The 10,415-nt window shown below is 38.5% G+C and overlaps 1 long non-coding RNA gene across 1 annotated transcript; it reads right to left on the bottom strand.

Annotated features, from left to right (window-relative positions):
• Positions 1 to 849: 849 nt before the first annotated feature.
• On the bottom strand, positions 850 to 3,333 carry LOC140828477 (uncharacterized). Its single transcript, XR_012117225.1, has 3 exons — positions 2,447 to 3,333; positions 2,137 to 2,362; positions 850 to 1,974 (listed from the first exon to the last, which is right to left on the bottom strand). It is a non-coding gene; the product is annotated as an uncharacterized lncRNA (long non-coding RNA).
• Positions 3,334 to 10,415: the final 7,082 nt, after the last annotated feature.

Genomic DNA, 10,415 nt, shown 5'->3' with positions numbered 1-10,415 from the left:
TTGTTCAACATAATACATTCACAATCACAATATTGTGCAGTTTCAAAACATTACTACCTGCAAACCTTACCAAAATACCATGTCATACTGAGCCGCAAAAAACTTTGCGAATATCATTGCATGGTGGAAGAGTAGTTATCAAAAGGCTGTCATAAGCAATTACAAATCAGACATTGTTGAGAAGCCAACGCACCAAAGAAATTCTGGCCTCATCTGGAAGACTGAAGAATAGCTCTAAGTAGTTTGGTCTGTCAACTAACATTGCAGCAGCTACAACTCTTTCGTACATTGCGAGTTCGGGAATCCTCCCCAAGGCATCAAACACCTCTTTATTTCCATTTGACTTCCCATCATCTCGGCCACCTCGCTGCCCTAACTCTGATAGTTTGTCAACCAATTTCTCTGTGAAATTATTAATGGCATCAACAAATTGATCTTCGCTTTGTGATTGACGCTTGCGTTTCTTGCCACTTACCTTTTTGCTACCAAAATCATTGACCGATGGATCCCATTACACATATTTTCCATGATAGTATCCATTTGAGGTGGGTCAATTTGCAGCGGTGGGTTGGTACTCATGTTCAAAACAGCTTGTACAGCAGCTGTAAATCCGAAGGATCGCTCTCCAGTGGCACGATCATTACCAAAAATCTCACACCAGTCATTAAAATACGTCCATGACTTGTATCGCATCGTACGAGCATTGTTATAACTCCGTATGAAAAAAAAACAAATGTTACTGATCAAATAACAACATTTCATGTATGAAATTACGATGCATCAAATATCATATGTAAACTTAAATAACTTGTATTCTTCAATTGCAGAATGTCAGAAACAAATTGCATATAAGAGTTTGTAAGACTAGTGTCATTTCATTGGAAATAAACACATAATATTCACATTTACATATATACAATAACCTTCACAAAGACGTCCCATGCTTCGTCAGTCGCATCAATCGTTTTTTCTGTTTCATTCCACCCAACTCCACTTCGGCTAAGCATAGTCACTAGAGTACCATAAGTCTTTTTCCACACATGGATTTTTGAATTTATGTGGGGGTTGCCTCGTAAATCAGTGTTGGGAATCACTTTTCTCATAGCTTCCTCAAGAAAAACCAAGTGCCCAGCTCGAAAACCATTTTCACTTTTAAATCCTCCTTTCATTGCATCTTTCAAAGATTGAATAAGGAGTTCCTCTTCACGACTACTCCACACACACCTACTTTTGTCTGATTTCTTCACTTTCCCAGGTCCAATGTTGCTAGATGCTCCAAACTCCATGACTCTGTACAATATTAGTCAATACCCTGCAATGAGAACAGAAATGTTTGTCTTATTTTTGTTTGAAATACATTAAACTAAATCATGCATTTGATATTCAGTATAACAAAAATAACATAAAAAACTGAATAATGTCAAATAAAATCACATTATGTCTTGTACAACAAAAAGCAAACCAAAAAGTATCTCACAACCATTCATCAAATTCTTCACAAAAGAAAACAAACAACATGTTCATAATTATGGCATTCGTTAATTTTGATACATCGACATGGCCAAGTTATCTCTCCACATATCCCAAGCTACTGAAGACTCCATGTTTTCAATGAACTCATCTTCTATTTCTTCATTAGAAGCTCCCGATCATCTTCAAATTCTTCGAGTGGATCGTCGGGCATATCAGATCGAATAAAATTATGTAGTATCATGCAGGCCAAAATCATATGGTTTTGAACCTGAAGAGGGTAAAACGTGGGACTCCGAAGAACAGCCCATCGTTTTTTCATTAAACCAAAAGCCCTCTCAATAACATTGCGTGCACGACAATGCTTGGAGTTGAAATATTCCTTATAATTTTGTGGTTCACTATTAGAATTCACCCAATCATTAATATGATAACGAGTTCTTCTATATGGGGTTAAGAATCCTTCTACGTTTCCGTATCCATTGTCACATAGATAGTAGCAACCTGTCATCATTGTAAACAATGAGATTGAGATCAATGTTATTCAAAAAAATAATAATTAAATTTTTTTGTTATTGACAAGAACATAATTTTTAAATTTTTATTTGTATCATAATATTATTGATGTATTGATGGTACAAGCAAAGATTACATTTTGAATATTACCTCTCGGAATCTTCAACCCATCTTGTCGATTCATAGAATATCTGAGAACCCTCGCATCTGCTACTTAACCTTCCCATCCAGTTAATGCATACACAAACTTCATATCACGATCACAAACACCCAAAACATTAACTGCTATCGTCCCTTTCCTTGTTCTATATTTTGTCTTATCCATGATTGGTACATGAACATTGATATATGTACCATCAAGAGCGTCTAGACAACCCTGGTAACAATGCAAATAAAATTCTCTCCAAGGTATATCGATGTAAAACCTAAATATAATGTCTTTGAATAATAGCATACATACCTTGAACCATTTCCATGTTTCGTTCGAGCAAGTCTCATCCACAGGAACCGGCTTCGCAAGAAGTATTGTGTGTAGCATAAGAATTTCTTTAAGTAATTCATGGAAGTGAGTGCTTACAGTGTGGCCACTTCGTAAATAGTCGTGTCCAATTATCCTATTCTTTTTATGATGTGCTAAAATAGACAAGAACATCGCAACCTTCTCCTCAACTCGGACATATCGAGAATCTAAAACCCCACTGACATGCCTTACCAAGTAACATAGCCTTCCGAATGCGTTTCGACACATCCTTAAGTTCACAACACACTGCACATCACTTGCTTCAATAATCCTATGCAAGTGGTTTACTTGAGTACATATTCTTTCTGCCACATTGTATGAAATATTTGTTCGGACACACCTACGCTTACGTCGTGCTATGAGCTTCTGGTAATACCGTGTTACAAGACTCAACAACACAAATGAGCACATCATTGTTTGATACAAAACTAAAGCATCTTGGATATAATAATCTTCTCCATCCATGGCAGAAGCAGCATAAATGTTTCTGCCATATGATTAGTAAATGGAATACAAATTCAATGAACTTGGGTACAACGCCTAAACACTTACGCCATTTATTCTAATAATCCCTTCACACTTTGTTTCTGGAAAATTATATATCATGTCGCATTGGTATACATGTATATTGTTGTTTGCGACTATAGGATTTGAACATAATGCAAAAGCACTGAATCTTTAACCATTCAACCAACAAAATTTATCCACTTCCTTAAATTAATTTTAACTTACTGCGATAAGAAAATATAATCTAACAAAAAAAAGAATTATTTGTAATAAAAGGGTGAGGAGAGGATAATACCGTGTGTGTTTAGATAGACAAACACCATGCCATAAAAACAACGTCCATAACTGAAGATCGTCACACTTACCTTGGTCGATGCTCGCTACAGTGGTGGTGGGAGGAAGAGGGAAAATTACCGCCTTTTTTCCCTGCTGAAAATTTCTTGCCGCTACTCACTCTGGAATATTGGGAGAAGGGTGTTTATGTAAAGCTATTTTGTCTCATCTGTAATATTGTTGACTAGGATACTAATCAGTTGGCTGGGCTGGGATGTCTTCTCCTTCAAAATTATGTATTTATCACAGGCCCAAAGATAAAAATGGGCATGTCAATAAGTGAGAAGAACAAATGATCAAAAATGATTATGAGACAATCCACTTGTTATATGGCAAACCAAACGATGCCTTAGATAATTATTTATCTCATCCACCTCATCTTGTAAATAAACCCCACCAATTTGGCGTCCTGAGGGACCTTTTATTCCAGTTCCAGCCTCTGCAATGGTATTAATCATGGATTGATAATATGGTCCACTATCTGCTGCATTGAATGGAATAACATTGTATATAAACCATTTTGAAACAGCTTTCCCAACTTCTTTGACTTTTTCAACAGCAAACCAATTTTTATACTCTTACGTTTTGAGGGAAACATAAATGAGTCAATCCCTTTTGATGGTAATTGAGATCCATCTTTTACACTAAAGCTGCGGGGCATATCTCTTTTAAAACCAGGATTTAGGCCAAAAGATGAAATAGCACCAGGAAATCCTACAATTATAAAATTTAAGATTAGACATGCGAAATAAATTAATAATGTATGTACACACGAATTAATAATATTGTTTATATATTGTTTACCTAGACCGTGTCGGTTACGCATTTCCTCCTCAAAAACGCTTGTTTTACGGCTTTCCTTCATGACTTTTCGCAATTCTCAAGTTTCAATATCTTCTGAAGCATCTTCACTGCTACTATCACTTTCCAATCCATGTATACTTTGTTGTATTGATTCTAGTACTTTTTCTTTTTTCTTTTTCAATAAATTTCGTTTTGCCTTCGAATCTTGGAGATGTTTTCGTAACATCAAAGATATTTCTTTGGGAGCTTTATAACATGTTTCGACATTTCCAGTAACGTGTGCAATATGCTCTTTTAATCTCGTAACTCCTCCGGTTACAACTTTTTCACAAAATTTGCATTTTACTGTCTTTCGATTATCACCTACCATATCACCGAACTCCCAACCAATATCGGGTTTTGGAGCCATTCTACAAAATACTTAAATTTACAAATTCACAACCCACTTCATTTTTTCACTCTCTAAATTGACAATATCAACCAAAAATATTTATTCTATAATTTTACAGATAATTTATCAACGTAAATTTAAATACTTTTTAATAAAACTAATGATTAACTAAGTGAATTATACATAATTAACTAAGTATACGACAAGGCCACAATACATTAATTAACAAAATTTCTTTTTTTTTATCATAATCAACTACATTTATTAGTGGAACATATATAACATTAGTATCATTAACGTAAATACTTCAAAATAAATATCACCTTAGTTAAACTTTGTCGATAATTAGCTTCCAAATCCAAATAAAAGCTTCCAAATCCAGATTACAAATATTTGTGTACAAAGGAGAAACGCAGCAACAAGAGAGGTTTTTAAATAGAGAGATGATTTTTACGATTTCTTAATATGAAATAGGAAGATAGACTTGAAATTATTGATACAAATTATTGATTCTTTTGCAAGTTGTCTGACACTCTTTTCTTACTCCTCTTTTCTTACTCTCGGCACTCTCGGTCCATTGTTTTAACTTTTAGTCTTTTACTAGTCTTGTCCCCACAGGCCAACTCATTAGTGTTCAAATTTCTTCTGTGCGTCCAAGTCTTCTTCATCCATAAGCTCATCCAAATTCATTTTGAACAGCCGAACCGTTCCATTCGCACCGGCCGAGATATCGCCGATTTCACGACACAAAACGGCGTGACACTACACTCAACGTTTTGTACTGGAACTTTGACGCGCTAGGGGCCGTTCCCGTTCCAGAACGGCCGATCCGGCTAAGACCCGGTCGCTCCGATGAACCATGGAGCAAACTATTTGTGTATCAAGCTGCTGTAAACAATCTCATGTATATGTTCTTATTGTTGTGGGAAGTCTCTTGAAAATTAGTTGAATAAATGCATATCTGAAGTTATATGTGATTTTGTTGGGTTCTGCATGCTTAGAGGTGATTGTGAATCAGAAGTTACTTGAAAATGGAGAGTAAGCTGAGAAACTCATTGGACCAGGTATTCTTAAAATGTTATACTACTAAATTGTCGCAACTAGCAGAAACAAAATATTTGGTTGATTGGGCTAATTTGATGCAAATTTATATCTTAAAAAATTTTGCACGTGAAAAGTGGTGAACGGGAGGTGTAACTGCCCAGCTAGCTTATCTGCTGGGTGGTTTTCCTCATTGCCCCGTATTCACTCTAACTGCAGGTCTACTTTGGAAAGACGAAAGAGATGGTTTGTGCACTGCGACTTGTTGGTCCCACGTGCGGAATTTGAGATAGTAAAAACCCGAAAATAAAGAATAAACTGGACACCGAGATTTACGTGGAAAACCCCTAAAAATTATTAGGGTAAAAACCACGGGCAAGATGAAAAGATTTCCACTATAATATTTTGTGGTGTACAACTCACTCACTGTGTTTCCAAAGAGAACACACACTCTCTTAATACAGGAGAGCAAAACACCTCACAAATATTATAGAACTAAGCACTCAAATGCTTATAAGATGAGAGAAAACTCGAAGAAGGGATAATTTCAGAATGAAGGGGGGAGCTCTATTTATAGAGCCTCCTGTCAATGTGAATACGCGTTAAAAACGCGTATTCTTATTCAACACGTCCCTTCAATTCAGCCGACCACGTTTTTATTTTCAACCAATTATTCTTCAGCCTCTTCCTTTGACTTTTCTGCCGACATTTCTCCCACTTGGAGATTTGATTGAGAATCAAACACATCTCCACACATCCTTTCAATCTTGCCATTCTCTGCTGCTTACGTTTCTGCTAGACCACTTGAGAATCTACATCACTCAAACTTATCAGTGTTCACTGGCTTGGTCAGAAAATCAGATATATTATCCTTTGTATGGATCTTCTGCATATCCACACTTCCTTCTTCTACTACTTCCCGCACAAAGTGAAATTGAACTCCAATGTGTTTCGTCCTGGAATGAAAGGCTGGATTCCTTGCGATGTGCAAGGCACTCTGACTGTCACAAAACAAAGAAACATTCTCTTGTTTGTGCCCGATCTCCTCCAATAACCTTTTAATCCATATTGCCTCCTTGCAAGCTTGAGTAGCTGCCATGTATTCTGCCTCTGTTGTAGATAACGCCACAACTGTCTGCAGTTTTGAAACCTAGCTTACTGCTCCCCCTGCAAATGTAAACACATAACCAGTAGTAGATTTCCTCTTATCAGGATCACCTGCATAATCTGAATCGACATAGCCTCTGAGTGTAAAATCCGATCCCCCATAACATAATGCAGCATTCGAGGTACCCTTAATGTATCTAAGGATCCTCTTAAAAGTGCTCCAATGCTCTCGTCTAGGATTCGCCATATACCGACTAACTGCTCCCACTGCTTGAGCAATGTCCGGTCTTGTACAGATCATGGCGAACATCAAACTTCCCACTGCTGATGCATATGGTACTCGAGACATCTTCATCCTCTCTGCTTCACTGCTAGGACACATCTCGGAGGATAACTTGAAGTTAACAGGAAGAGAGGTCGAAATTGACTTACTATCTTGCATGTTGAAGCGTTGCAAGACTTTCTTCAAATAATTTTTCTGGGAAAGCCAAATCTTTCTGTTACTTCTGTCTCGGTGAACTTGCATCCCTAGAATCTTGTTTACTGGTCCCAAGTCCTTCATATCAAATTCCCTAGCCAACTGTGCCTTCAATCCTTGGACCTGATCTTTGTTGGGGCCTGCTACCAACATGTCGTCCACATACAACAGCAAAATGATATAATCATCACCAGACCTCTTGAAATAAGTACAAGGGTCTGCACTCAGTCTGTTGTATTCAAGGCTCATGATATAGGAATCAAATCTCCTGTACCAACACCTCGGCGCCTGTTTGAGACCGTACAGAGATTTCTTCAACCTGCAAACCAAGTTCTCTTTGCCTTTTTCCGCAAAACCTTCTGGCTGGAGCATATAAATTTCTTCTTCAAGATCTCCATGAAGAAATGCCGTTTTCACATCTAGCTGTTCTAGATGTAGGTCAAACACCGCACACAATGCCAACACCACTCTGACTGTTGTAAGCCGAACCACAGGAGAAAATATCTCATTGAAGTCAATGCCTTCTTTCTGAGCATACCCTTTTACCACCAACCTAGCACGATACCGCTCCACTTGGTTATTGCCATCACGCTTGATCTTATAGACCCATCTGTTTCCAATGGCTTTCCTCCCTCGTGGTAGTGTAACAAGATCTCAAGTTTTATTTCTGTCTAATGCCTCCAACTCTTTTTGCATTGCTATCATCCACAAGGATACATCCGAGCTTTGAGTAGCCTCGTGGAAACTCGATGGCGCACCATCCTCTGATAATACACAATATGTAATGTTGCTTTCAGTGACATAATCTGAAAGCCAACCTGGTGGTCTTCTGTCTCGAGTTGACTGCCTCACATTGGAAACCTCAGACTCAACATGATCTTGTTCTTCGTGCTCTGGTACTGCTTCACAAGAAACCCGACCTTCGTCCGTCTTATTTTCCACCTGAAAAATAGTAGTTTCTGAATTAAGTGTGCCTTTGTCTCCCTTTACTTTATCTTCCTCGAAGATAATATCTCTACTGATGACAAGCTTGTGAACAGTAGGATCCCACAAGCGAAACCCCTTTACTCCATCAGCATAACCCAAGAAGATACATTTTCTGGATTTCGAATCCAACTTTGATCTTTCTTGCTCATTGTACAGAACGTACACAGGACTTCCGAATGTATGCAAATGAGAATAATCTGTCGGCTTCCCGGTCCACATCTCCATCGGAGTCTTTAGATCAATCGCCACTGAAGGAGAGCGATTGATAATATAACAAGCGGTTTTAACTGCTTCCGCCCAAAATGACTTTTCTAGACCCGCAGTCCTCAACATAGCTCTTGTTCTGTCCAACAAGAACCTGTTCATCCGCTCCGCCACTCCGTTCTGTTGAGGTGTGTAAGCCGCCGTGAACTGTCTCTTGATGCCCTCATGTTGACAAAATGCATCAAATTCGTCACTTGTATATTCTCCTCCATTGCTAGTCCTCAGGCACTTGATTTTCTTTTCTGAACAAAGTTCAACCCGCGCTTTGAAATCTTTGAAGATCTGGAAAACATCTGATTTCTTCTTGATTGGATACACCCAACATCTCCTAGAGAAATCATCAATGAACGAGACAAAGTATCTCGCTCCTCCTAGGGATACAACCGGTGCTTGCCAAACATCCGAATGAATCAGCTCCAATATGCTTTTGCTCCTGGCAGTAGAAGTGTCAAACTTTAATATGTGTTGTTTACTGGTAACACAATGCTCACAAAAGGGTAGTGACACTTTTGTAAGTCCCGACAGCAGCTTCCGTTCTGAGAGAATTTTCAACCCTCGTTCTGACATATGTCCGAGCTTTCTATGCCATAACACCGTTAATTCTTCTCCTGAACTATTTGATGCAACAGCTAGTTCTGCCTCTTTGTGTGTTTCTCCCAAAAGTACATACAGATTTGCAGCAACCTTTTCCGTTTTACATAACCACAAACGCGCCCTTCACAATTTTCATGATCCCGTTCTCGATCCGAGTTTTGCACCCGATGTCATCCAATTGCCCCAAGGACAAAAGAGTTTTCGTCAGTCCTTTCACATGTCGTACCTCCTGTATGGTGCGAATGGTGCCATCAAACATTTTAATTTTGATAGTACCGACCCCAGCGATTTCCAAGGCATGATCATTTCCCATGAATACAGATCCTCCTGAGACTGGTTCATAATGATCAAACCATTCTCTCCGATACGTCATATGCCACGTCGCTCCTGAATCCATTATCCATGTGTCACAAAATTTGTGTCTGCCTTCTGCAACAGTTGCTGCTTCGCTGAATAATATTTCACCACTGCCTGAAGTACTGGCCACATTTCCTTGAGAATTTTTATCAATACTCGTACACTCTTTCTTGAAGTGCCCTTTACCGCCACATTTAAAGCAGTAAATATTTTTCTTCTTACTTCTTGACTTTGATCTACCTCGTCTTTGGCTCCCACTGGAGTCACGGTCCATGAATCTTCCTCTTATCATCGGCAAAGCCTCTGCCTGCTTCGAAGTTACCAACCTGTCTTCCTTATTCTTGCGCCGGCTTTCTTCTCCGAGAACCGCAGTTAAGACATCGTCGAATCTTAGAAAGCCCATAAGAATATTGTTTGTAATGTTGATGATAAGTTGATCGTATGAATCTGGTAGACTTTGAAGTAGAAGATCCGCACGTTCATTTTCCCCTATTTTATGCCCCATGGAAGTGAGTTGGGCAAATAGAGTATTTAATGTGTTGATATGGTCGGTCATCGATGAGGATTCCGCCATCCGAAGAGTATAAAGCCTTCTCTTTAGGAAAATCATGTTGTGTAGGGACTTGACCTCGTACATCTTTGTCAGAGTATCCCAGATAACTTTGGCTGTTTTTATCTCAGAGATACTTGACAAAACTTCGTCTGCTATTGCCAAGTGTAAATTGGCAACGACATTATCATTCATCTCATTCCACTTTCCATCATTCGCAATCTCCACCGGTCTATCTCCAATAGCCGCCAAGCAATTCTCCTTTCTTAAAACTGCTTGTATCTTTATTTTCCACAACATAAAATTGCTTCCATTGAACTTTGCTATCTCGTACCTTCCCGTCGTTATGTCTACAACAATTTTAGTAGACCGGACAAAATAATCCCGCCTTAAATAAAAAATCTCAAAAAAATCTTTTCTGATGTGGAAGATCAATCTAGGCTGCAACCACAGAGCATACTCAGAATTTTAAGAAATTTTAAACCAATGCTCTGAT

This window comes from Primulina eburnea, chromosome 3 (assembly GCF_022965805.1).
Source record: "Primulina eburnea isolate SZY01 chromosome 3, ASM2296580v1, whole genome shotgun sequence".
Classification (NCBI taxonomy): domain Eukaryota; kingdom Viridiplantae; phylum Streptophyta; class Magnoliopsida; order Lamiales; family Gesneriaceae; genus Primulina; species Primulina eburnea.
The sequence above is the reverse complement of the archived record's forward strand: the minus strand, read 5'-3'. Positions and strand labels throughout refer to the sequence as shown.